The sequence below is a fragment of the Manduca sexta genome, chromosome 2, assembly GCF_014839805.1.
Source record: "Manduca sexta isolate Smith_Timp_Sample1 chromosome 2, JHU_Msex_v1.0, whole genome shotgun sequence".
Taxonomy (NCBI): Eukaryota; Metazoa; Arthropoda; class Insecta; order Lepidoptera; family Sphingidae; genus Manduca; species Manduca sexta.
Window position 1 is genome coordinate 7,510,691 of NC_051116.1, and position 26,603 is coordinate 7,537,293.

Consider the following 26,603-nt stretch of genomic DNA (forward strand, 5'->3'; position numbering starts at 1 on the left):
ATCATACGATTGCTTAATACTATATCCCAGAGCTTGGATATATTTATATGTAACCTGTCAGTATTCACAGAAATGGCTCATAGATGTATTGAAATCAATTGTTAAGATTAAATCTGTATAACATAGCATTAGTATTAACTGTTTTGGTGAATAATATATGTATAAATAAATAAATAAAATAAAAAAAAATTATGTTGTGTCGGGTTACCTTTGGAAAAACTTAACCTTCGCCACTGCTGTATTCCAGGGTACTTTTCCGGGATAAATGTCAGTTCTACATCAAACGTCATCCAGGATATGGTATATTTGCAAAACTTCATCCAACTCCGTTTGGTTTTTAAGTTTACTTCGAACAAACATCCAAACATGACATACTTTCGTATGTTAATAAGATATAGTTCATAGTACAGTTATCTCCGCACTGGCGACCTTGGCTTTCGGTCTTATTTAATATTAATATAATAATTATACAGGGTGGTTACAATACGACGTTATTTTCATAGTAATCATCAAATCGATAACAGCAATTAACACTACGCTAAATCGGTTTTTGGCTAATTTCCGTTAGAAAGCAAAATTATTAGTTCTTTTTCTTTTATAAGCGTACAAAATCTCTTTTTTGCTATAAAATGAAGAATTCTTGAATTATGTGTACAAAATCCTCATTAAGAAAGCTGTAGTATTAATATTACTTATTTTTCACTTTTAACGACAACAAGTTGACAATTTCGAGTTAGCGTATGTGTTAGTGTTAAATGCAGCCTTCAGCCGTTAACCTTTTTTAATTGTCACTAAGTATTTATTAAAATAATCTAATAACCAAGAATATTGTTTATTTTAGTTAACATTTAATTACATTGAATTAAATATTTTGAAAATTTAATTTATCAGTGTTAATATTGTTTTTTTTTGCGTTCATATTTTTTTTCATTTTCGAGTTATGATATTTATGATTAATGGTCACTTAATTTTAGCCATGTATAAAATTAATATATTCGGCGTCCCCTGTATATAGCATGCCAACAAAGCACAAAAAATATTCACGTGTACGCAATCAAAAGACGTCTGAAATCGGGGAGATATAAAAAAAAACGAACGAAAATACGAAATATCGAGTATGGGTACGAAATACCGAATACAGTTTACCGGGATATGTCCGGAAATGTAGCATTGTGTTGGTAATATCGGATTTTCCGTAAGATTAACAATCACTACATAGTATAAAACAAAGTCGCTTTCTCTGTCCCTATGTCCCTTTATATGCTTAAATCTTTAAAACTACGCAACGGATTTTGATGCGGTTTTTTTTAATAGATAAGAGTGATTCAAGAGGAAGGTTTATATGTATAATAACATCCATTAAATAGTGGAGAAATACTGTTATTTCGTTATGTTATACCCGTGCGAAGCCAGAGCGGGCCGCTATGTTTTTATATACAACGTTCACAGTTTTTCTGTAGTGTATTTAGTATTAGCATTGCACCCGTGCGAAGCCGGGGCGGGTCGCTAGTCTATACTAATATTTAAAAAGTTTGTTTGAACGCGCTAATCTCAGGAACTACTCAACTACTTTTTTTACTACTAGGACTACATTACTCTAAATTGCTATAGGCCACTTTTATCCCGGGAAATTTTTATCCCGGAAAAGTTTTTCACGGGGGCGGAGTCGCGGGCAAAATAATTAAAATAAAAGGCTCAACTTGGGTCATAGAAAAATACTCTTAGACATTTACTATCCTTTTTCCTCCTCTTGGGAACTATAAATACCTCTAAAAGTCATTTGCTCAGGAAGGACCTTTATCATCAGGATGTCCACTGCTGAACATGGGCCTCCCCTAAAAATTTCCAGATTGACCTATTGTAAGCATATTGTTGACCTCCTGCGATTTTTATGAGGTCATCTGTCCACCTCTTGGGTGAGCAGATGCAGGAAGAACCTTAAGCATTTAAAGTGTCCCATTTAGGCTCCCTAAAGTTGACAACCCTACCGTTTTCGAGAAAGTATTGGTCGTTTATGTCCCCTCATGTAAAACCGATGCAAAATTAATTATTTGTTTGTTAGGCCCTAATAATAATAATAATATCAGCCCTGTATTATATACTTGCCCACAACGGGCCTCCTCTACTACTGAGAGGGATTAGGCCTTAGTCCACCACGCTGGCCTAGTGCGGGTTGGTAGACTTCACACACCTTCGAAATTCCTTTAGAGAACTTCTCAGATGTGCAGGTTTCCTCACGATGTTTTCTTTCACCGTTAAAGCGAACGATAAATTCACAAATTTTGTTAGGTCCTAATTGATAAAAAAATATTATCTGTTTACAATTTGGTACGTACGCACTCTTGAACCTATGGGGTCAATGTTTCTGTATTTCGTTTGTACGACTATAAATATTGACGGATGAAGGGCTAATTGACATAAGCGACATTTTTCTAAAAAAAATGACTATATTAATCCATTTACCAGCGGAATGTTTGCCGGCAAACATGACAGCTATATGATATTACGTGTGTCACGGGAATATAACCTTATATACAACATAATAAGGTTATTTTTCCGTGACACGCGTAATGTCATGTTTGCCGGCAAATATTCCGATGCTAAATGGGTTAAGGTAGGGGTTGGGGGTTAATGAAATATCACGTGTACTTATTTTTCGTTGATCGCGCGATTTAATCTAAAAATTTCTATATACTTTGTAGGTTGTACCAAAAATACACGTCATTTTGGGTAGAAGGGAAGAGTAATCTAAAACCTCACCACCTATCACCAGGGGAGAGGAAGCAGGTTAAAAAGTCCCTAAAAAACATCACGTGATTAATGGACGACTCCATAATTTTGTAATGTTGTTCTTGTTACTTTTAAATTAGATTTGATTTTATATTTTACTTAATTTTAATTGTAATATTTTAATACTGTGACGCTTATTTTATTGGATTTATATTATACTTTTTTCAAATTATTATAACGTTGTATCTGCCTATAATGATGGTAAACACGGTCCTAAGTTTTATATTTGGTTTTGTATATTATTGTGAACTATCGCTGGCGGATCTAATTAAATAAATAAATATTACTATATGTACTGTCGGGTTACCTTTCAGAAAACCAGACCCTCGCCACTACATACATGTCTTGGCGTATGTGATACATTTTCCTTTAAGTTTTTTTTATTGCTTTGAATGACGAGACGAGCTTGCCGTTCGCCTGATGATAAGCGACACGACCGTAAACAGTAGAAACACCAACACCTTGAAAGTATTGTTTGGTATTAGACTGCGCTCGCCTGAGACATGAGATGTTAAGTCTTATTATGAAATAATAGTTACACTGCGTTGATTGTAAGTTGATGTAACATTGAAATGTTATCTCTGGACACTGATAGGCGTTTACAAAATAACTAAAACCTTAAACAATTACAGTTGTATGTATTTTTTGTTGTGTTTGATAATATTATTTTTGTACGATTAGAAGAAAATAACTTAATTGTTATCAAGGGTCAGAGGTTTTGGAATTGTTGTTAACTGCTCTAAAATTAGGTATTTAATTATTGAACAATAATTTATTGCATTATGTATTATATACTGTCCCAATACTGGGCACGGGCCTCCTCCAGTATTGAGAGGGGTAACACCTTATTCTACCACGCTGACCTAGTGCGGATTGGCAGACTTCACGTACCCTAAAAATTCCTGTAGCGAACTTCTCAGGTACGCAGGTTTCCGCACGATGTTTTCCTTCACCGTTAAAGCAAGCGATAATTCATAAAAATACATACATTACATTAAAAACGTCGAGGATGCCTTTGGGTTTTGAATCTACGGACATTAGTTTCAGCAGCCCGTTCCGCTCCCAACTAGGCTATTGCGACATATTTATTGATTTATTTAAAACACTGCACATAAGATATTGATTTGAAATCATCACAATTGAACTAGATTTTTTTTGGGTACAGCAAAGTGACTTCACTACCGATGGTAAGTGGAGTGGGGTCCAATAGAATGTCGACTGACGAGAGATGATTATCCCTTGACAGTCGACACAATTATGCCGGCCTGTTGGAACCATACACAGGACAATTTGGCACATGGGTAGACTATATCCTAGATTAACACATAGGCTACTTTTATCCCGATAATTTGGAATATTTTAATGTTTTTAAAAGAGATGGCGCTAGTTTCTTACATTGTTTTAGGGATATTTGTCGCGGGAAAGGCTTCTAAAGCGCGGAAGCCGCTAGCAATAACCAATAATTTAATATTTTATGATGACAGATAACGAATTTGCGCACGCGCAGTCTGACTAAGGTCGAAGAAATCTCATTTCCGCCTTCTGGTTACATTGCTTTTTTGTTAGTACAAAGTCATGGTCATCAAATAACCTTCGATTAGAATCTAGTTTTGTATTGGAAGTGTTGATATCTGAGGTGCCGGGTTCGACTTCGTGTCGGGGAAATTGATATTGCGTTTTTTTTCTTACCTGTCCAGAAACTGGAATTTGTGCCCGATATAGCATAAACTCCCCCTCTATCATAGGCCGGAATACACGTGGCGAAAAGTGAGTGCTATAGTTGCAGCTCTGTCTACCCCGTCGGGGATACAGGCGTGATGGTCGGTTTTTACATTTCTCGGAGGCCTTAATGTTTTGTTTGGTTTTTTGACAGTCTGTGTCAGCTATAGATTGGGATGCCTTAAGCTCAAATTCTTGTATTAGTAGATAACATGTATTGCTCCAAGATTCTCTATGAGTAACTGAAATTAACCAAAAAACATTAGTTAACTATAGGTAGAATATTTAATCTGGTATTTTTATCTAATTCTAGCTTTTGCTCGCGTCTTCGCCCACGTAAAGAAGTTTTCCGGGATAGAACTCCTCTTATATATTTTCCCGGGATAGAAAGTAGTCTATAACCTGTCCTGGGTCTAAAACTATCCCCATACCAAATTTCATAAAAATCCGTGCAGTAGATTTTGAGAAAATCGATAAATAAAAAAAATACTTTATCACGTAGGCGCACAAAGTTGCACTTACGTCAAATAATTTATAAGAATAATTATTATTATTCCTGAATAACATTTATAACTACGGATATTTTAAATTAGGCATAAAGTTCTTAAGGAATACAAGGCATAAGGTAAAACAAGTAGCCAGCTCTAGTTGGCAGGTAGGGGGAAATATAAGGCTAACCCGTCGCGATCCTTACCGGTGAGGATATGAGCCCTAGCCTAACTAACCTACCAGCCTTTCACTAGCTACCTAAGCGATGACATACAGACAGACAGAAAAGTGAACTTTGTTTTATAATATGTACAGATAAGCTCACCTCTTCCTACTCCTTTGGGGATGAAAGGCTCTCACCCCTGTGTGAATGAATCAGTAAAATCTATAAAGTTTGGTGAATAATCGAACCTTGAACGTTCGACCGTGAACAGTGTTAACTACATAAGTTGTACATAGGGTTGTCAACTTGTACGAAAAATATAATTATATTAATGTCACAGAATTAAAATGAACAGCATTTTAATATATTTTTTTTTAGTTTTAAAAACATGTTTTTTTTGAGTTTCTCGCACAAATTGATAACGCATTATCAAGTAAAAAAATTAAAAGCTAGTCTCAATAATTCAAATTAAATTTAAAATGAATGAGGATCAATTTTTTTATACGATTGATAGTAGATATAACATCAATAACCTAGTTAAGAATGGAACGCACTGAGACAAATGTCCGCAACTCGCAACTCAAAGCACTTTTTTTATTGCTTTGACTGACGAGACGAGCTTGCCGTTTGGCTGATGGTAAGCGATACGACCGCCCTTAAACAGAAGAAACACCAACACCTTGAATTACAAAGTATTGTTTGGTATTCCACTGCGCTCGCCGTCCTGAAACATAAGATGTTAAGTCATTAGGTCCAGTAGTTACACTGGCTACAATCCCTGACTGAAGTTACGTGTCTATAGTGTATCAATTTGTATTACAATCTGTCGCATTATCGATAAAGAAGACATCACCAGCGATGATGAAAAAAGTACTTTATATATTTTAATTTTAATAAAAAAAAAGTAAACAGTATGAAAGATATCTAAGTATCTTTCATAGTGTTTACTTATTTGACAACCCTAGTTATACATAAAAACTAAATCGACGAAACGTTACATATTGGTTCCGCACAATTATAATTTTAAAACAAGTTATACTTAGGTATACATCTGGCAATTACATAAACCAATCGAAACCTAACAGCTGGATTTAGAATTCTAAAAGCAAAGGGTAAGACATTAAATTCCTTGTGTAGATAAAAGTCAGGGAGCCCTATTCCTTCTACGGGGGTATACCAAAACTGTATAGAAACAGCTTTGATGACCGTATACGTAAATAGGTGATTTTTTCACTCTCTTAAAAAAATCATCTATTTACCTATACTATCCAAGCTGTACTTCGATTAGAACACCCGTAATTGCAAAAAGAGGGATTCGCCCCTAAAGATGTAATTGGACTGACCTTAACCACATTTTAAGAGGTTTATTCGACAATATCGTCGTTGTAGGTGGAAACTAAATAACTCGGATTTTGGCCATTTTGGACTTTCATCACTTTTGTGTTGCCCAAAACATGGCGCATATTTTGGCCTAACAAGCATTTTATTATCTTATCCCGTTTCGAAATTATAGTCTCCACTTTTAACATTTTTTTATGTTAAAGGTGGAGAAATAAATATATTCAAATAATATATATTTTGTTGTAGAAAAAGTAAATAATTAAACAATAAAATCAATAAACTGCGACTTATAATCTGTTCAATAGTAAAGAAATTAAATAAAATGAGTTGTTTAATTCTTCCTCGAGTCTATTGTTTGTAAACAAAATTAATTAAGTGTGTAGAAGAACTAAACAACTTGATTTGTTTAATTTAGACTTAGATTTAGAATTGAAAATCCTAATGGTATTCACTTTAATAAACTCTATAATTGTAATTATTTAACCTTATAATTACTTTACCATATGGTTTCTAGTGTGGCAAAACTAAATAACTACTTATACGAGTTATTTAGTTTATTTCAGCCAACTTACAAAACATTGACGTGGCAGAATTAAATAAGAAGTTTTTATTTTTTTATATTTTTATTCTTCAGGTCAGAGTTTTTTTTGCATAATATAATAGATAATAAGACCCAAGATATATAAAAATACCGACATTAAAATTATTTATAGTTTTTTAGTAATGCTTAAAAATAACGAAAAAAACAATTAATCGCGTTTATCTCGAAACTAGAAATTTTGAGTTATTTAGTTCTCCACCTACAGCGACGATATACAATTCAACGTTTTCCTCAAAGCAATATTGAATATTCGTAAATGGGTTTTTAAGCAGTTAAAATAGCCATTGGCGCCGTCTATCAGTGGCGAAGCGTCCATACAAGCCGATTCCCACCGGCTTCCCTTTTAGGTTTTCGGTGTTATTAAACAATATATTTAATAGGTAAATTTAAATTTACAACATATCAGACTGGACATTAATTATTAACTTATTAATAATGATCAATTATATAATAATGACATCTATCGGCCAGTAGCCCGACGTTTGTTAATTTAATCGCTATCGATTACTTATTTTAAATAACGTTAGATGGCGCATCTTGTATTTAGTTCCTCAGAAATTCCGTTACCTAAGCGAAATTGTGATGCCACAGGAACAAGGTAACCCGCTGTCAAGCGGCTTAATGTCGTAGTATGTTTTTTAATATAGATGGCAGCACTTTCTATGACTTTCTACGCCAGTGTTTGTCGAAATCGCGCGGAAGATATGGGCAAAGGTAACCCGAGCTAGTTCGGCTTCACTTTAACCGACTATGTATAGTTGTCACTTTTTACGTCCATCAAACGTCATAATTTATTATGCTACTAAGTTTCGGTGTTTGTAAATTGTCATATTCATTTTATTTTTTGATAGTTATGTAATATTTAGTTACCAGCGCTTTGTTTATTTATAAACTACAAAAATAAATGTGTATTATAATGGAAATAAGTACCTGTGATCAGTTTAATGTCTACCTTTATGTAAGTATATTATTAGTCGGTGATTTCACATATTAGTATTTAGATGGTAAAATATTGGAAGTAGATCTGAAAGTTTTTGATTTTAGACACAAAATGTTTGTTAGAAGAAAATAAATATTATATTTTACTGAATTTGAAATAGCACCACGATACAAGCAAAAGTTAACGAATAACCTTTCTTGATTATAATTTAAATTAGTAATTATATAAGTTTATCATGTAGGTAGACTTAAACTGTTGGTCTGTTTGGCGATCATGATACTTATTTCTGTTACATTTACAGTTTTATTTTGCAAATAAACAGATATTTTTAAGTAGGTAGTGTGGTTATTATTTTAATACTTACTTTTGTTGCTGTTATAACAAATTAATAGATAAGTACTTATATTTGTGATTAATGGAAGAAGAATTAACTACGTTTATTGTTCGATTTTATGAATGTTTCAATTATTTACGCATAATAGGTGATTTAGTAGGTATGTTAACGTTTGTTGATTTCGAATCAAGACTAATTCGTTGTCTTAGTTTTTGTTTTCCGATAAATCGCCCCCGATATCTTAACTTACGCCAATTTCATTACACCGGGTTACCTTTTGAAAAATTTCACCCTTCGCCACTGCCGTCTATACTGTATTGGGTGCCTGAGCGCATACATCAGCCTAAAAATAATTATTTCAAAGAGTTCTAGGATTAAATAGAGCGGACATTGTAAACATTGTTATACAAAAAAGCGCTCATGCGACGGTTACTCAATCTACCGTGAAATAGCAAAACATTAATGTAAAATACTTCATATTTTTTTCATATCGTGATTTGTACATTTTAATGCGCATATTATCATATTTTTTATAAATATTTTATAATGATATTAATATCTAAGGAAGCCGTGACATCTTGTCACACGGATATTTCAAATAAAACAACGACTTGACATTTGGTAATAACTTTTGGAACACAGATTCTAATGTCCGGTCTATAACTAACTATAGGTATATTGATTATAGTCTTTGATATATTTCTTCTTTCATTTAGGCGTTCCTATTCCCAGCTATCTTTTTGGTAGCCAATAGTGTATTTGTCTTCTTTTCTTTTAACTTTTATATAGTATATACATCGTATAAATTCTAAAACAAAATAAATCATTGAAATCTGATGAAAAATCCATAAGTTATAAGCCATTGAAATTAGGTAGTAGGGGTGACTGTCAAAAATAGGAAAGAGACGAAATACTTGCATGTGACGTCAGCGGTCATTACAATGCGTGCGAAAGAAAGAGATGGAACGATATCCCCAATCCACGCCCACAGCTGCACGTAGCAGTATTTGAAATTTGAATTACTGTGTCATTTCTAATCGAATTTTAATGCTGTTTTCACAGAAGGATTTCTGTTATTGTACTTATTGCTGTTACATATTAAAAAATACACAAAATCAAACATAGCCAAATACCGTATTGCCTTGGATCCTGTCTCCAGGTGCACAAACACCCTCGTCCCTTCGCTAAAGACGGCCCTGGTAACCACAAATTCACAACACAATTCCCACGACGCGAGTAATCATATCCTTACACTATTACCCAACAATTTGACAAGCGACCTCACTGTGGTTGCTTGCAACCACGAACCCACATTGTGAAAAGGTATGAAGTAGGTTACACGCGGCTAATCAAATGATAGAAATATAGCCTTTATCATTTTAAACAGCATTGACGTATATTCTATAGACACGAACGTCCATATAAACTATCTGTTTAAAATCTGAACTAAAATAGCAACCAAAACGTCACTGTTATAACCTATTTATTCACTTGAACAACAAATATTTTTTGGCACAATGTACAACAATTGCCGTTATAAAAAAAAAGAAAAAATAACCAAATAATTTTACTTATTTGACTTAATTTTTTATTCACATCCAGGTTTACACTAATACTCGAGTTCTTATATTATGAGCGTCACTCCGTGCATAACCACACGCCGACAATGTTGAAATCATACTAAATTCAGGTATTCAGGTGTACGGATTGCAGTACAGTTGAGTCGAACACAATGATTGTACGGAACGCTAGATCTAGTACGTAGTACATACATAATATGAATGATCTAAAGACATTAAACAGCATAATGAGTTATAGTCGTTCCAATACGCCGCCATTTTATTTTACAAAAACATTCCACATTCAAACTGATAAAGCAAACACTACAATGAACAGAGGTTGCAATTTAATGCATGAATACTCCTTGCATGTCATAATATATGTGTCGATGACAATCATTTCCTTGATGGTTACCAGGTTCAACATGATCTCTAGACCTCGCTCAAGATGGAGCCTCTGTTACAAATAGTCCTTAGTCTTATTGGTGCCTATAGCACTCAGGGATAATGTAGCTTTATATTACTGAGAGAATTTTCAAAATCGAAGCAGTAGTTTCAAAGATGTAAGCGTTCAATATCTTTAGTTTATCAATCAATAATCTATATCTATCTATACTTATAATAAATCTGTAGAGAGGTCAATTCTGTACATGAAATATATTTCCAAAATAACTATCAGGGGGTGATTAGGGATCGATACTGATGCCAAAAATGCAATTAGTAAAATTTTTGTCTGTCTGTCTGTCTGTCTGTCTGTATAACCGTTATAGAAACAAAAACTACTCGACGGATTTTAACGAAACTTGGTACAATTATTTGTCATACTCCTGTGCTGGTTATAGTATACTTTTCATCACGCTACAATTAATAGGAGCAGAGCAGTGAAGGAAAATGTTAGGAAAACGGGAGAAGTTATTCCATTTTTTAAGCTTCCGTCGCGTGTGTAACCTTAATGGTTAAAGCTACACAGAAATCATGTATGTCGGAAATGTTCTCCTTAAAATTATGTAAAAAATATCCCACGACAGCATATGTCTATCTTTTATGGTTGACTCACAATAACACGTGTAACTCCCGATAGCTTAGCAGTTCGAAGCTTTCTCATTATATTTGTCTACTCTTACGTTTATAACACTCTCAGTCATCCCTAATTAATAAAGTTAACATTATTAAATATTCCATAAAAAGAATCATAGAAATCGGTATAGAAACACCAAAGTTATACATGAAATACGCTAATAATAAGCCATCATGCGTGAATACTGAATCATGCTATAAGGATTATTTTTGTATATATATAAGGTCGCGAACGCACAGGCAGGCGGCTTGCTTGGCACCTAGAGGCTAGCGAATCACCTAGCGAGTAGCTTCGTAAAACGAACATTCCCGAACGTTCGCGACCGGCTCCATTTTTGAAGTCCGAAATCCACGCGGGCGAAGCTGCGAGCGGAAGCTAGTATAATATATAATACTAATTGGGTATTTGACATAGTAAAGAAATAAATAAATTTGGTATTGAACATTATATAATTTAAGGTGTTAATTAAGAATATTTGACTTAAATTACAAATAAAAATTATTTAATATTTTATTTTCCTAAACAAAAATAAGAGTTTTTGAATCTGTGCATCATTTACAAGAAACGTCTCAAGCGAGCAAGACTAGAGAACGTGACGTCACGATGTATTATATGTAATGTCTTGTCTATTGGTCTTGTAATTCCGAAAAAGATTTTGGCGCGTTTCGCAGGTTTCATTAATATTTATTTGATTATTTCGTGTCCAAAGTGCACTTCACCGAAAAAAAAACATGGAAATTGGTTTTATTCAAGCGGACAGTGCAAATTTGCCAAAAATTGTGTCTTTTATGATCGCAAATTTCTTTGCCTCAAACTCGGACTTTTGTTCTGCAGAATTGAGGAACGTGAAAACTTCATTGTAAGTACAAAACTATCCTTTTCTGATATTTTTTCAATTCACAATAGATTACAGTTTGATTTATGTACTTAGCCTTATTTTGTTTTGCTATAAAATAACCTTCGTGTCATGTATATGATAGGTACATGTTTACTTTGTAGACTATAAATACAAATAATACATTTATTACGTTACCAATTAAATCATAACTTATAAGAATCTTACTCTGGTTAGGTACCTGTTATTTATTTAAAATCTTTTCAACGAAAAGTTTCTCGTATTGTGGCTATCTGTGATGCTTTATTTCTATTTTTACAGATCATCAAGACAGTTGTATGGTGATGATGCTAATTCATATGCTAACTCAAATCCTAAAACATCAAGCTGATTACAAAGTGCCCGACATTCTTCAGTTCTCGATGCATTATTAGAGCATCAAGCATAAGAAAGGAAGTGACTGTGAAACGTTTTTAGCCAAAATTAATGGTGTTTTTACACAAGAAAATATAAATTTTGTGGAAAGTCTGACTCGAGCACAACACGAAATTCAAGCATGGCATGAGTTAGGTATTATTTATTTATAGGTATTTGATTGCATTTTAAATGTGATGTTGCCTTTTTAAATGTGATTTGATACTGTAAGTATTGAACTAATAAGATATTTAAAATCAATGTTCTAGAGCAAAATTCCCAACTTGGGGTCTGTGGACATATCTAGAGTTGGCTGATTTCAATGTTAAAGCTATATGAAGTTTCAGGTTGTGCTTAAGAGAAGCATTTTATTGTGATTTAAGGAGGTCTGTGGTGATCATCTTTGCTCATTTAGTGGTCCACAGCTAAGAAAGTTTGGAAAATGCTGTCTTAGATCAATATATATTGGAATTATATGTTTCCATGTGAGATGCAATCTCAAAATGTAAATTAGTCTTGTAGCTTTACTAGTCTTTGATGTTTGTGTTTACATTCATATGTGTTGGGCACCCATTCTACAGGGCATCCTAGTGGGGATATAAATGTATATGTGGCCACCAGATAGTCACTAGTTTAACATTTAAAAAAAAATGAATTTTCTTTTCAGGAATAAAAGCATCAAAAGCATTTGATGTTTCACGATGCAAAATAACTGTTGGATCCTTGGTTGCCTTAATAATGGGAGCTAAAGTACCAGATACTCCAACCATGAAAAGAGGAAAATCATTGGAAGAAGTAGTAAGAAAGGAGTTGGAAAAAAAATATGACAAGATTGCAGAATGTGGTTTTATTATTAGCCAAAAATTCCCAATGGTAGCTGCATCGCCAGATGGTATTTTAGAGGGTGAAACAGTTATTGAAATTAAATGTCCAACAAGCCAAAAAAGTTTTATATACTATATATGTAATAACACAATCACAGAAAAGTTTGCAGTCTAAGTTCTTTTGCAAATGTATGTGAGTAATTTAACAAAAGGTTTATTTTGTGTGGCAGATTGGGAATTTGAAAAAAATAATAAAGTCCATGTAATACCAATAGAGTATGATGAGATCAAAGTAAATGATATTTTATCTAAAGTTGTAAAGTTTTGGAAGAATAATGTTTACAATCTATTGTAAAAACTTATTTTTATAACTTAATATAGGAAAATAAAACATTATATTCTAAATTTTGTTTTTATTCGTCAAATGTTTTTAATTAAGGAGCCTAGTAAATTAATTAAGGCACGTGCAATAACAATGCAATCGTCCAAAAACTAAATTAAATTTGTATTGAAACTGAATGCGGTTTTAACATTAATAATAATAATAATTTTTTATTGTAAATAACCGAATTTGTTTACAATTTCAAAGGTTACAAATTACAAACTTATTATAAAAAACATTGAGAACTCCCTTAGACGTCGGATGACTCTTTCAATGTGTATCAGTAAACTTGCTATCTCCTTAGTTTTTGGAGCTTCAACTTTGGTTTAATTAGACTTAACTGATACACTTGGCGGTCTCACTAAACTGCATCCCTTTTGTAATAACAGTTGCTCAATATGCTTGAATCCTCTATCAGCTAGTATAATCGCACCAGGTTCCCAATGATCTAAAAAGTTGCAATTTTCAACCAAACATACATCGCTAATCCTGCCACCATAACCAGGAGAAATGTAGTTAATAATACCATCAGGTGTGCTACTTATAAGGTATTTTATTGTATTGGCCTTTTTATAATCTTGAATAATAAACGAATCTCACGTATTGTTTATATTAAGAGTATTACATCATGACGTCACGCCCCTTATTTGTCACGTGACTTAGCGTTTTAGTGGGAAACACAAAATGTAATTATTAAAACTGTCTTTTAGCTATTAAAATGGCTCTAAATATAAAAAAAACAATTGTCAATCGTATCTTTAGTGACTCTAAAACATTTTAAAGTACTTTACGAAAATTTGTCAAATACCCAATTGTACATAATATAAATTGTTGGTAAAAATATATATTACGTAGTCTTGGTAATGGTCCTTGCCCCTGTGGCAAATTAAATGCAATAACTAAAAAATTCACATCTATACCCAAACCTCTCAAATTCAAACTCATAACTCCAAATAATCCAATTCAAAAGTCCATATAAAATAAAAATCTTTAGGGCTCGTCCGGGATTTGAACCCGGGACCTCTCGCACCCAAAGCGAGAATCATACCCCTAGACCAACGAGCCGATTATGTTTTCAACTAAACTTTCACATTGGTATGTCTAACATACAACTGGTTTATAACCATGACGTCATGAGTCAATGACCTGATAGGCATTACTGGTTTGATGCTTACGTATAAGCATTTATTTTTATACAAAGTGACAGAATAGCTTAGAGAATGGAATGAACTGTTAAACCGAAGATCGTAAGTTCCAAAATCAAAACCCTAATCCATACTGAGTTTTTGGATGTATGGGCTGTATTAAGTAATAATTATTTAATAGTTTTCAAATTGAGTTAAGGTACTCCCGCAACAAAACGGCGCCCTAACCGAATTTTGATAAAGTAACTACTCGAAATTTATCTAAAATAAGGATAAAACAATAAAACATCATGTCTTAATGATTTCTTATGTTTACGCGAATGTTAGACATTGAAATGAAACTACTTTTCGGATTCTATCGCGATTTTTTTTTTATATTTTAGTTTTCTCCCGACGTTTCGAAGACAGAAGTTGTTTAATTAAAAAATGGAGGTAGATATTGTAACTTTGACTTTGCGGATGAACAACACCTCAGTCCCCCCCGTGACCACGAAGGCTGCAAAGTCTGCGAAACGTCGGGAGAAAACTAAAATATAAAGAAAACCGCGATAGAATCCGAAAAGTAGTTTAATTTCAATCATCAGTCTTATTTATAAAAAAATTGCAAAGCTATGCTTACTTAAAACACAAATTTACTCGATCAGCTGTAATTCAAAACCGGCCATCTTGCCTCTTAATAAGGTTTAAACTAGGAAACCGGTGATGTTTCTGCTATTTAAGCAATTGTTAATCACCTCTTAACGCTAAAACAAGTTTATAAGTAAAACTGCACATTTCTACAAAATGTTATCTTAATTTTGGTAGTTTCAAATTTATTATGTTGATATTGTGTCTTAATTTCATAATGAATTGCAACTAAAATCATTGACATCGTGCATATCTTCCTAAAGTACACATTTTAATTTACAACCCAAACTAATAAATATACACTTTAATAAGGAATAATTTGGTAGTTAAAATTTTCAAAAATCTATAGGTAATTGATTTTTTGGAGTGATTATTCGTAAATGGTTACATATTCCCGCCGTAACTACTCCAAAAATGTATGGAGCGAATACTCAAGGTCATTTGGGAAGGTCTTAAGTAAAAATTATTAAAAATATTCGTAATCCGTTCCGTTATGGCGGAGAACAGTTCATGTACCCTACTAATAGTATTTAACTAGGGAAATAAACAATGGTAACTACCATGATGAATTCTATCATGAAGCGTCTCGGTACCTTATGCTCACAAATTCTAAAAAATATATTGCTCAAGCATATCCAGCTGCGTTTACACAGCGGCCATATTTCAATACTATACACATGACATGGAGCAGTTGTAATGCGTACGCGGTACGAATACTACTAGTAGACGATAAAAGACCACGTAGGCGAACACCCGTTGATCTGATCAAATAAAAAGTATGACAGGACTTCCTATTACCATTGCTCTGAAGAAAGCCGAAGATAGGACAAGACAGGCTTGGAAACAGCTTGTCAACACCGTCAAGAGGTTTCAACACGGACACGACCTTCAGTAATGAAGAATACGATAAGAAGATGACTACTACCGCGCTTAGGTCTTGGGTTCAAACCCCGGGTGGGGCAAAAAATAATTGTGATTGAGTTTTTCCATCTTGAAAATTAATGTCACAGCTCGGAGTTAGGAAGTTGGCGATGTGATACCCCCGTGCCTCGGAAAGCACGTAAAGCCGTTGGTAAAGCGCGTGATCTCCCTCGAGTCATATCGGATTGCCGTCTCACCGGACTATGAGAGTGAAGGAACAGAGAGTGCACCTATGTATTGCGCACACACTTGTGCACTATTATATCTCCTGCGTACCTGGCGTATCTTCATTGATATTTGCCACCGTGGCCGAAATTCTGCTAGGAGGGATTCGTTCATTTTACACAAGCGAGACGCCGCAAGTCCTGTTTCAAAATTAGAAGAAGTTAACTCGCCATGATTGTTCATTCGGCAAAAATCGCTTGCGGAAGTCAATTTCCGCACGTTTTCTTGTCAACCTAAATATCGCTTTATATTTTTTTATTGAGTCTGTTCGACTCGTAAGATCCTGATTTTCAGATTAATCAGCAATTTTATTACTCTCTTATGTCTTTCCACGAATGTATCATCATCATCATCAGCCACATAATGTCCACAGTTAAACATGTGCCTCCCATAAAGATTTCTGAACCAACCTATTGAAAACGTCCCGCATCCAGCGCCCTCCTGCGACTTTCATCAGGTTATCTGTCCATATATAGGTGGATGACCGTCGCTGCGCTTTCCAGATCGAAGTATATACAATTGACTCAACTGAGTGCCCTTCAGGCTAAGCGTTAAGAAATAATCATGCAAGCATAACTGTGCCGACCGTCGGAATGTTTATCTCTTGTTTATCTATTATCCGGTCGACATGATTTTGAGTTTCTCTTCACCTACCATAAGGTGCAGTGAGGCTACTCTGGCTTGCCCTTCATATACAAAAAAGGAGGTATATTTCGTAGTTATTTATTAGAAGTAAACGCAGTAACAGCTGAACGGATTTGAATGAAATTTGACACACGATAAACCATATTCTAGAGGTAATTTTTGTCTGTGACATATACCGGGAAAGGTCTATGACGCGAAAGAAGCCTTGAGCATAACCTAGTCAACTTATAAAACAAAAAAAAATCGGAATGTCGGTTTTGCGACCGCAGTTTTCTGCAGTCGTTTAAAATACCACATTTAGGTTTAAAATTAATTGTATCTGTATTCCGTGTTGTGATTCATCTATCGAAGTATTTATTTATTTATTTGATTGTATTATGTGACTGATTTATGTATTTAATAAAATTGATTATATTTTTCATCTGGATAAGGACATGACTTCTTCTTCTGAGTGACGGGATGAGGTACTATCTTGCTTGCTTAAACCGCATAGGAAAAGAAGGATAGAAGAAGCTAGCAAAACTTTAAATTACAAAACAACGCATGAAGTGACGTCGTTCAAAGTGATAGAAACACAAAGTTATTATTAATGCAAAATTATTTGGCAAATCTCTTGGCCTTTACTATAGACGTTACTTTTACTGTTAATAAAGAATCTCGTTGCACAAAGTTATGTATAGCTGGTGGTAGGATATATTCTAATCCGCCCAGGTAGCGACCACCGTGCACAAGGTGTTAAAACCCACCATAGCAGCGTAAGTGTGTCGCGTTCCGAGATCAGCCTGTGTACATCCGGCTCCAACAGGCCGGCATAATTGTGTCGACTGTTGGTAATAATTGTCAGTTGATTCTATTGGACCCCACTCCACTTACCATCAGGTGCAGTAGTCATTTTCATTTTTTCAAATAATCGACATCACAAAAACGTTTTGTTTAACCGTCTTATCGTGCAAATAACCCTAAAATGGAACATTGCGCTTGACCGACATTTAACTCACATTGAATATAATTTTTTACAATCACTTTTTTGCGTTGCATTGTTTATTTTCACGGTCATTAGTTATATAACAGCATTGTCTGTTGACCTGTTATAGAGCACAGAAGGCCGCAGAATTATGATTTTTATAATTCTACGTAACGCAGAGGAAAATGATCTTTATTTTAATGGATTATCGAAATTTGCATTTATAGTTATGGCATAATTACAATGTTTTCTTACATAGTAACAATAATACTTGAGAAATTAAATCAATCATAACAGCGTTTATTTTTAAACTTGATGCTATCAACGGCCTGGGTTCCATATAACTGGATTTCTGCAAGCTTCCCTTTCGTAATTATCTTTGAACAAATATAAATAATAAATTTCAGAGATTTGTTGTTAAACATTTCTTCAGCTGTACAATATTGCAGCGGCAATAGTCTATTTGGGACTACCGAATGGAATGTCCGCAGGTTCAATACCCAAGGGCACATACCTCTTATTAAAGCTATGTGAGTATTATTTGTGAATTATCGCTGGTTTTGCGATGAAGGAAAACATTCTGAGGAAACTTGCATATGGGAAGTCTTTTTTTTACCGAGTCCCTAAACCCTGTATACCGTACACCAGCATATCAACCAAAACCCACGGTGGATATCTTCGGCGCATACGGGACAGCCCCAGGGTATCTTGTTGCACTAATATAGCTGATCGGAACCGTCCCTGCGCGATACCGCATTGCGGCACCTCTCTAATTGAAGGAGCCAAGATGACTCCTCACGTTAAATGACGCCTTTGGAGTCTACGACATCGGAAGACCTGTATATGGGAAGTCTACTAACTCTCACTAGACCAGCGTGGTGGAGTAAGGCATAAACCCTCAGAAGGAGGCCTGTGCCCAGCAGTGAAGACCAGCGTGGTGGTGTAAGGCCTAAATCCTCAGAAGTAGAGGAGGCCTGTGCCCAGCAGTGAGTATTATATAATACAGAGCTGATATTATTATATTATAAAGTCTACACTGTTGATTTTCAGTAGGTAACTAACCTCTCTACCTTAAAAATTAAGTTTTAACTTCCGCAATACATTTCTCAGAAAACCTCAAATTGGTCATGTTCATGACACTTGCGAAAAACCCAGATATAAACAAAATAATTATACCGTTTACATTAGACTAATAAGCCCTTTTTTCGAGAAATATTATCCTGGGATAAAAGTAGCCTATAGTACTCTGGAGTAATGTAGCTCAAAAAATGTAGAAAATCGGTTTATTAGTTTTTGAGATTAGCGCGTTCTAACAAACAAACCTCTAAGGCCTATACCACATCGGAGTAATGTACTTTAACATTAGTGAAAAAAAATCAAAATCGGTTTAGTAGTTTTTGAGATTAGCGCGTTCAAACAAACTCTTCAGCTATATCTTTGTAATGTACATTTTTTTTATTTGAAACTTGCAATTTAAGCGGGACATTCCCATACCGTAATTAGGGTTTAAAAATTAAAGGTAGTTTTTATAAATAACGAGCAATTTGATCGCCTGATGTTAAATGCGTCACAGTGGAGTGTCTTTGCACTTTATAATTCTAAGTTCTGTATTGTGTTATTACTGTTTATGGTCGTATTGCTGACCAATCGAGAGGGATGCTCGTCTCGTTATTCAGCTGGAACAGAAATAAAAAAAAAATTGTACTTTATAATTCAAAGTTCTATATGGTGTTGCTATTGTTTATGGACGTATGGCTGACCAATAAAGCTAGATGCGGGAAAAAGAAATTAAAAAAAAAACTTTTCATACACAACAGCGGTGATTCAAAAGTTTCAAGTTAATTTAATTGACGTTTAATAACGTGGTATTATTATTGCCTTGGTGGCGTAGGGTATTACGGTACGACTACAGTGCTGAGATCTCAGGTTCCAGCCCCGGGTCGGTTAGTTATATTGGGATTTTACCCCTTGTCAGTCGACGTCATTATACCAGCCTTTTACACAGGCTGATCCCGGCACGCGACACTTACGTGGGGCACTATGGCGGGTTTTAACACCTTGTGTACGGTGGTCGCTATCCGGACGGATATAAAATATATCCTACTAGCAAAACATACTACAGCGGCGATAGCCTAGTTGGGTGTGGAACGGACTGCTAGGATGAATGTCTGCAGGTTCAAATCCCAAGGGCACACACCTCTGACTTTTTTAAAATCATGTGTGTATTCTTTGTGAATTATTGTTCGCTTTAACGGTGATGGAAAATATCGTGAGGAAACCTGCACATCTGAGAAGTTCTCTAAAGGAATTTCGAAGGTGTGTGAAGTCTACCAACCCGCACTAGGCCAGCGTGGACTAAGGCCTAATCCTTCTCAGTAGTAGAGGAGGCCCGTGCTCAGCAGTGGGATCGCCCCCTATCATGAGACGGAACACACTTGGCGAAAAGTGGGTGCCCTGGTTGCGCCTCTGCATACTCCTTCGGAGATAAATGCGTGATGTTGTGTGTGTGTGGTGGTAGGATATTTGTGTCCGCCCGGAAAATTACCACAGTATACAAGGTGAAACTCAACATTTGTAATGGCTTGCGTAAATCGCGTTGGAAGTGTTCGGTATGAAGGAATAATTAGCTCTCGTCCATCGATACTCTTTGGCCTCCACTATTAACATCACAAGAATCTATTAAATGTTATTTATTTGGTTTAAATCTTGTAAAATATTAATTCTTTGAAGTTTTCCAATACATCCGTAAAGTGACGATTGACGTCACAAAAGTGACATTACTAACGTTCTTTCTTAGAATGTGTTATTTGAAATTAGAACGTCAAATGTGTTTATATCTGTCATCATATCTATGACGTCACAAAAAAAAACCGTTGTAAAGATCTTGTGTTGACCAGGTAAATAAAGAACGTCCTCATGTTGAGGCAAAATATGGTATTTTTTTATAAAACGTTAAATTTAAAATGAAAACACAAAAGTGGCAGGTTTTTATTTACCGGTCAAGCTATATTTGACAATTTTATTTTTTTTAAAGCGTCCTTGCAACGGTCGATTTGAAAATTAGTTCTTTTTTAATAATTTTTTTTCAAAATAGGTTACCAGAGATCACTGTTTAAAAGCTATCCAACTTAATAATATTACTAAGTTAGCTGTTGCTCGCGGCTCCGCCTGCGTCAAAATGTTTACCCGGAATAAAAGTCTCAATACTAAATGCCATCAAAATCGGGTAGTTATTGAGTTTATCACATTCAAATAGTAAAGATGTTACCATTTTATTGTAAATGCAAGTAGGGGGCGTTCCTCTTTGAAGTACTTAGTAATAGTGTAATAACAGAGCGTCAAGAGATTAATCATGAAAATAATTAATACTAGTCGACTCGACAGACGATGTCCTGTCAACTATGAATTTGCAGCGCGCATACTGTCAATCGCTGAAATTAACTTTTCTTAAATTTTCTAACTATCCGCTCAACTTCTAATATTTTTCTTTCATAAGAACTTTCTGACAATAACAAACATAACAAAAAAAAATAGTGAAATCGGTCCAGCCTTTTACGCATGATGGCGTGACCAAGGGAAATAGGGGAATTATATATATTGATAAAGTTTGAAATAATAATTAATATAAATATTGCGGGTATAAGTCTCCGCCCGGATAGCAATCACCGTCTACATTACAAAACAAGCGTAAAACCCACATTAGTGGCCCGCGTGAGTCGCGTTCCGGGATCTGTGTAACCGGTTTCGAATAGAGGCCTTATTCTCTATTTTGCAGGTAAAAATAAATAATATCAGCCCTCTATTGCCATCTCTATCGCCATATCGGGCACAAATTCCAGACTTCGAGCGGATACTGAGCAGAAAAACTCAAATATTACTTTGCCCGACCCGGGATTCGAACCCAGGACCTGAGAGCGCTGTCGTACTGCGCATGTAGTACAACTACGCCACCGAGGCAGTCCTACCTGCATATTGTAATTAATAAATATTTGTCATATAATTTAAGTCGAACTAAAACATCGCTTTCTAGTATTCGCGTAGTCGTATAGAAAGAAATCTAATAGCATTAGGTGGTTACTTTATATTCATTTCACTTAGTATAAGTGAAGTTATTTTCATGATATACTTAAGGTAATATCATGTACATTTACCTATGACTCCCAAGTGTGTGAATGTTAAATAATTTTACTAAAAATATTCTGACGTCAAAGAAAATCCTACCTTCTTTTCGCGCAAATGTCGGCATTCGAGCGTCGCTGTCACACAAATCTACTTACGTCCTTGAGTAGTTGCGAGGTGTTTAGGTCAAACGAAACTGCTTGGGTCCTGGAGTAGTTGCGATGTGTTTAGAGAAGGATCATTGTATATTAAGTGAAAATGCGGGACGATTATGTATTCAACGTTCTATTTTGTAGTTTAATTGAAAATCATCCAGTTCTCTATAATTATAATAGACCAGAATATTACAATAACCGTCTGTATGTTAGCGAAATACACCAGTGGCAACACATCTTCATCTTCGGAAGAAGGTATGTTATCGTGTCAAAATCGGACAGAGACTTTCGCCCTCACACCCACCACTACAACTCCTGTAAGCCAGGATCAGCAGTGGCACGCATTATGACACCGAGGAGTGAAGCTCGGCGAGTCTTAGGGAAAACTAGTTTGTCATTAACCCGCAACACAATTAATCAAATAGAAAGGTAGGGAGGAGTTGGAAATGTTAATTGTCCACTTCCCTCCATAGCAAAATCGGACAGCTGAAAACCGTCAACTCTCGCGGCGCCTAGCGTCACGTCTGGGCCTCGGCTTTTCTATATGTTTTAAAAAATTGCGAAGGCGCCCCGTCCATACCATGTCCCACGTCTTTTCTGTGTGGCCCACGCCTTACCATCAGGCAAACGTCAAGCTTGTCTCGTCATTCAAAACAATAAAAAAAAATACACTTAAATCTCACACACTCACGCATGTTACCCCGGAAGAGGTACACAGAAGTCCAACTACTGCACCCATTTTCACCCATATCACATGGGACGCCAAGTTCTTCATGAGAATTTTAAAGGTATGTGAAATCTACCAATCGGCATTAAGCCAGCGTGCAGGACTAAGGACTAAACCTTATCGGTAGTAAAGACCTGTGCCCAGCATTGGGATAAATAACATAGGGCTGGTATTATACAGATAGGCATTATCAAGGGCGGTGATGATATCAAATATGATCCTACTGATTGTTAGGTCTCTCATATGTGAGAGGCCGCCTGGGTAGGTACCACCGCAATGTCTATTTCTGCTGTCAAGCAGCAGTGAGGAGTCACTGTTGTGGTCTGGTTTGAAGGAAATTGAAGCCAGTGCAGCTACTGGACATAGTAAAACTTAACGTCATGTCTTAGGATGGCGAGCGCAGTGGAATACCAAACAATACTTTGGAATTCAAGTTGTTGGATGGTGTTTCTACTGTCTACTGTGCGGTCGTATCGCTTACCATGTAGCGAATGGCAAGCTCGTCTCGTCATTCAAAGCAATTAAAAAAAGATAACCCACTTGTCTGTTTGCCGGGCTACGCTTTTAATTGATCTAATATTTTCATAGGCAACAATAATTACTAATTCGAAATTAGTTTTAAGGGTTTACAGTGAGTCCTCAAGATTGATCAATTTATGCTTTGCATTATATGAAAAATGTAAATTTAAATTTGATTTTCTTAAATATACCTTATCATAATCATTATCATCATTTGTCGCAGGATATCCACTGGTGAACATGGGCCTTTCCCAAACATACCTTATATTTTAAATCTTATGCTGCCGGGACTTCCACGAAATGGATAACTATTCAAGTTACGTTTATCCTTGTCTAGTATTTAGAGGAAAATGTGTCATATTTCATGTGCGTTACGGAATAAAAAATGTCGTTTGTGTGACACGTCATAACATCTGTCATCGGTCGTTTGGAAACAAATTAAATCTGGCGCTTAGGTACGCGTTATTGATATACGATCTGGCAATAATATTTTACATTCGGAAAGACCTATGCCGCATCAGTCTGTGGAATTGTTTACCAGCGTACGTGTTCCCTCTTTCCTTTAACTTTGGGTCCTTATATTCATCTATTATATTTATGTATGGCATCCATACTGAGTGCTTGGATACGTTTTCACTTTTTTTTTTAGTTTACTACTACTGTATACCGCTTTGATGGCTATACGTCACATGGGTATCTCATTGAAAACCAGCGTTGCAGTATTACATAGGTGGTATTGTAGTATATAGCTGAATGGGAGGCCCATTGTTGGTGCAGTAATTGTTTATACGTAGGATTTTGTGTTTTAAATTTTTTGTTCCAACAATAAACTTCTTTCTTTCCTTCAAGGGGAGCGTGAAGAAACAATTATACAGGCCGACATGACTGTGCCGACTGTCCGGGGATGCTTTTATCTTTGGCCGGAAGGCGCTTTCTATGGGTTTCAATTCGCTTTACATATGGAGCAGTGAAGTCACTATGTCGCGGCACAATAAAAAGAAACATTATTCTAGCTTTAGCTATAGCTTCGTCTAGTGGTCGAAATTCACCGTCGAATGTAATATATTAACCATATTATAGATATTTTTTTTGTTTACCTCTAAATAAAGTTTAATTACTTATGCCAAATCTCACTTATCACCGTGCACGCAATGAAAAGTGGTACAACCATCGATATATATGTACTTCGTACTAGATTTAGCGTTCTGAACATTCTCTGTGTTCAACTGAATTGAACTGACATCCATTCAAACCGATTTTAGTATGGTATCAATATTGATGCTTGTGGTTGTGTACGGAGTGACGCTCATAATATAAAAACGCGAATCTAAGTGCAAACCTGGAGGTGAATTAAAAATATTAGTCAACGTGGTCTATCCGTGACAATCTTCCAAACTTCTTACTTCTAACAAATATCCAAAGGCCTTAAAAACTTTAGCATTTATAATAATATGATAACAGTATTTCCCTACGTTTCATTATATATTATTCTATATGTAACAGTACAGTATGAAATAGGAGGCCTTTTGTGAAAACTGCATTAAAATTGGTTAAGAAATGAAGCAGTTATTCATATATCAAACATTGCAAATGTGCAGGAGTTGGCGCATTAAAGATATCGCTTTATCTCTTTCTTTCGCACGCATCGAAATTGCCGATGACGTCACGTGCGCGTATTGTGCTACTTTTCCCGTTTCTTGACATTTACCACTTTTTCTAAAATTCGAAGGTTTATAAGTTGTTGATTTTTTACCGGTATTTATAATTATATGTGATTAGTTTGTTTTTTTTTTATAATAGTACTTAAAGAACAAAGATGACTCAAACACCCTATTAGATATAACAATAAACAGAAATAAAATGACTACAAACAAACTACTTCCTCATAGAGATCCTGCCACAACACATTTTCCATTAGGACCGGTTATTTCCCTAATATTCAAGAGTACATTAATCACTGTAGGAAAACTTTAAGTAAATCCCATTGAGAGATAAATTAAATGCATTTTATTGTGACAATTATATGCTTTATGCATTAAGGAATAAGACTTTTATGTTATTATTATTAACTCTGTTCAATGCCTTCTTGGTCTCGTGGTTAACGTTTTTGGACTTTGGACTTGATTCTAGGTTTTATTATGAGTTTATGTGGGTTTTTGGATTAATTTTTTTTTTTAAACTAGCCTAGCAAATTGGTTCAATTGATAGGTTTTCATAGTAAAGGATGCGCTATCGGGCTAAAAGGAATAGAGATTAGGGAATCAAGGCGACTTCGAAGCTTCCAGAAATCTCACAGAACATTATGAACAAACAAACCATCACCTTTCATTTCTTTCTTTCGTATCTTTCGGGCTAGAATCGGTCTGATAAGTCACCAGCATAGGTGTATATCGAACTTCGCATCTTCTACGAACGCTACTTAATCATCTCTCGTAGATGTTAATTGCCAATGACCTTTCATGGGTTTTCTGGTATAATGAAGTCACAGGTTTTAAGTTATATCGTATTAAACGGCTAATGTAGATAGTACTCATTTTCACTAAATAACATTTATTTATTAACATAGATTAGAGTGACTTTGTATTTGGTCGACTATTTGGTTGGTATTTGGTTAGTATATTATGTGAAGTGTTGCATTTATTCAGAAATTGACAGTCCCTAATATATTTTGTAATCTTTAGGGGTGGCCCATGTTCAACAATGGATATCCTGCGGCTGATGATGATGATGATGATAAAATGTATTTAGGGACAGGATATAACCTTCTAAATTATTTTATAACATATATAAAAAAAGTTACGATACACAGTTTCGTGATCTAAGCTAGGACTGGAATAATGAACCTATCTGATAATGATTGAATGTCGTTGCGTGAACTGGCTTTTTTTATAATGACGATACGATTGCCTGATGGTATGCGCGAGCGATTACAATGTCAGTGTAAGGTTTTGCGCAGACGTTGCAGATTCATGAGACTTTATATAATAAAATATCAGCCCTGTATTATATACTGTTCCACTGGCACGGGCTTGCTCTACTACTAAGGGATTAGGCCTTAGTCCACCACGCTGGCCTAGTGCGGATTGG

The 26,603-nt window shown here is 35.2% G+C and overlaps 1 non-coding gene across 1 annotated transcript; it reads right to left on the minus strand.

The window, feature by feature from the left end:
- Nucleotides 1-14,462: 14,462 nt before the first annotated feature.
- Trnap-ugg lies at nucleotides 14,463-14,534 on the minus strand. Its single transcript has one exon. It is a non-coding gene; the product is annotated as a tRNA-Pro (tRNA).
- Between the last annotated feature and the right edge of the window lie 12,069 nt (nucleotides 14,535-26,603).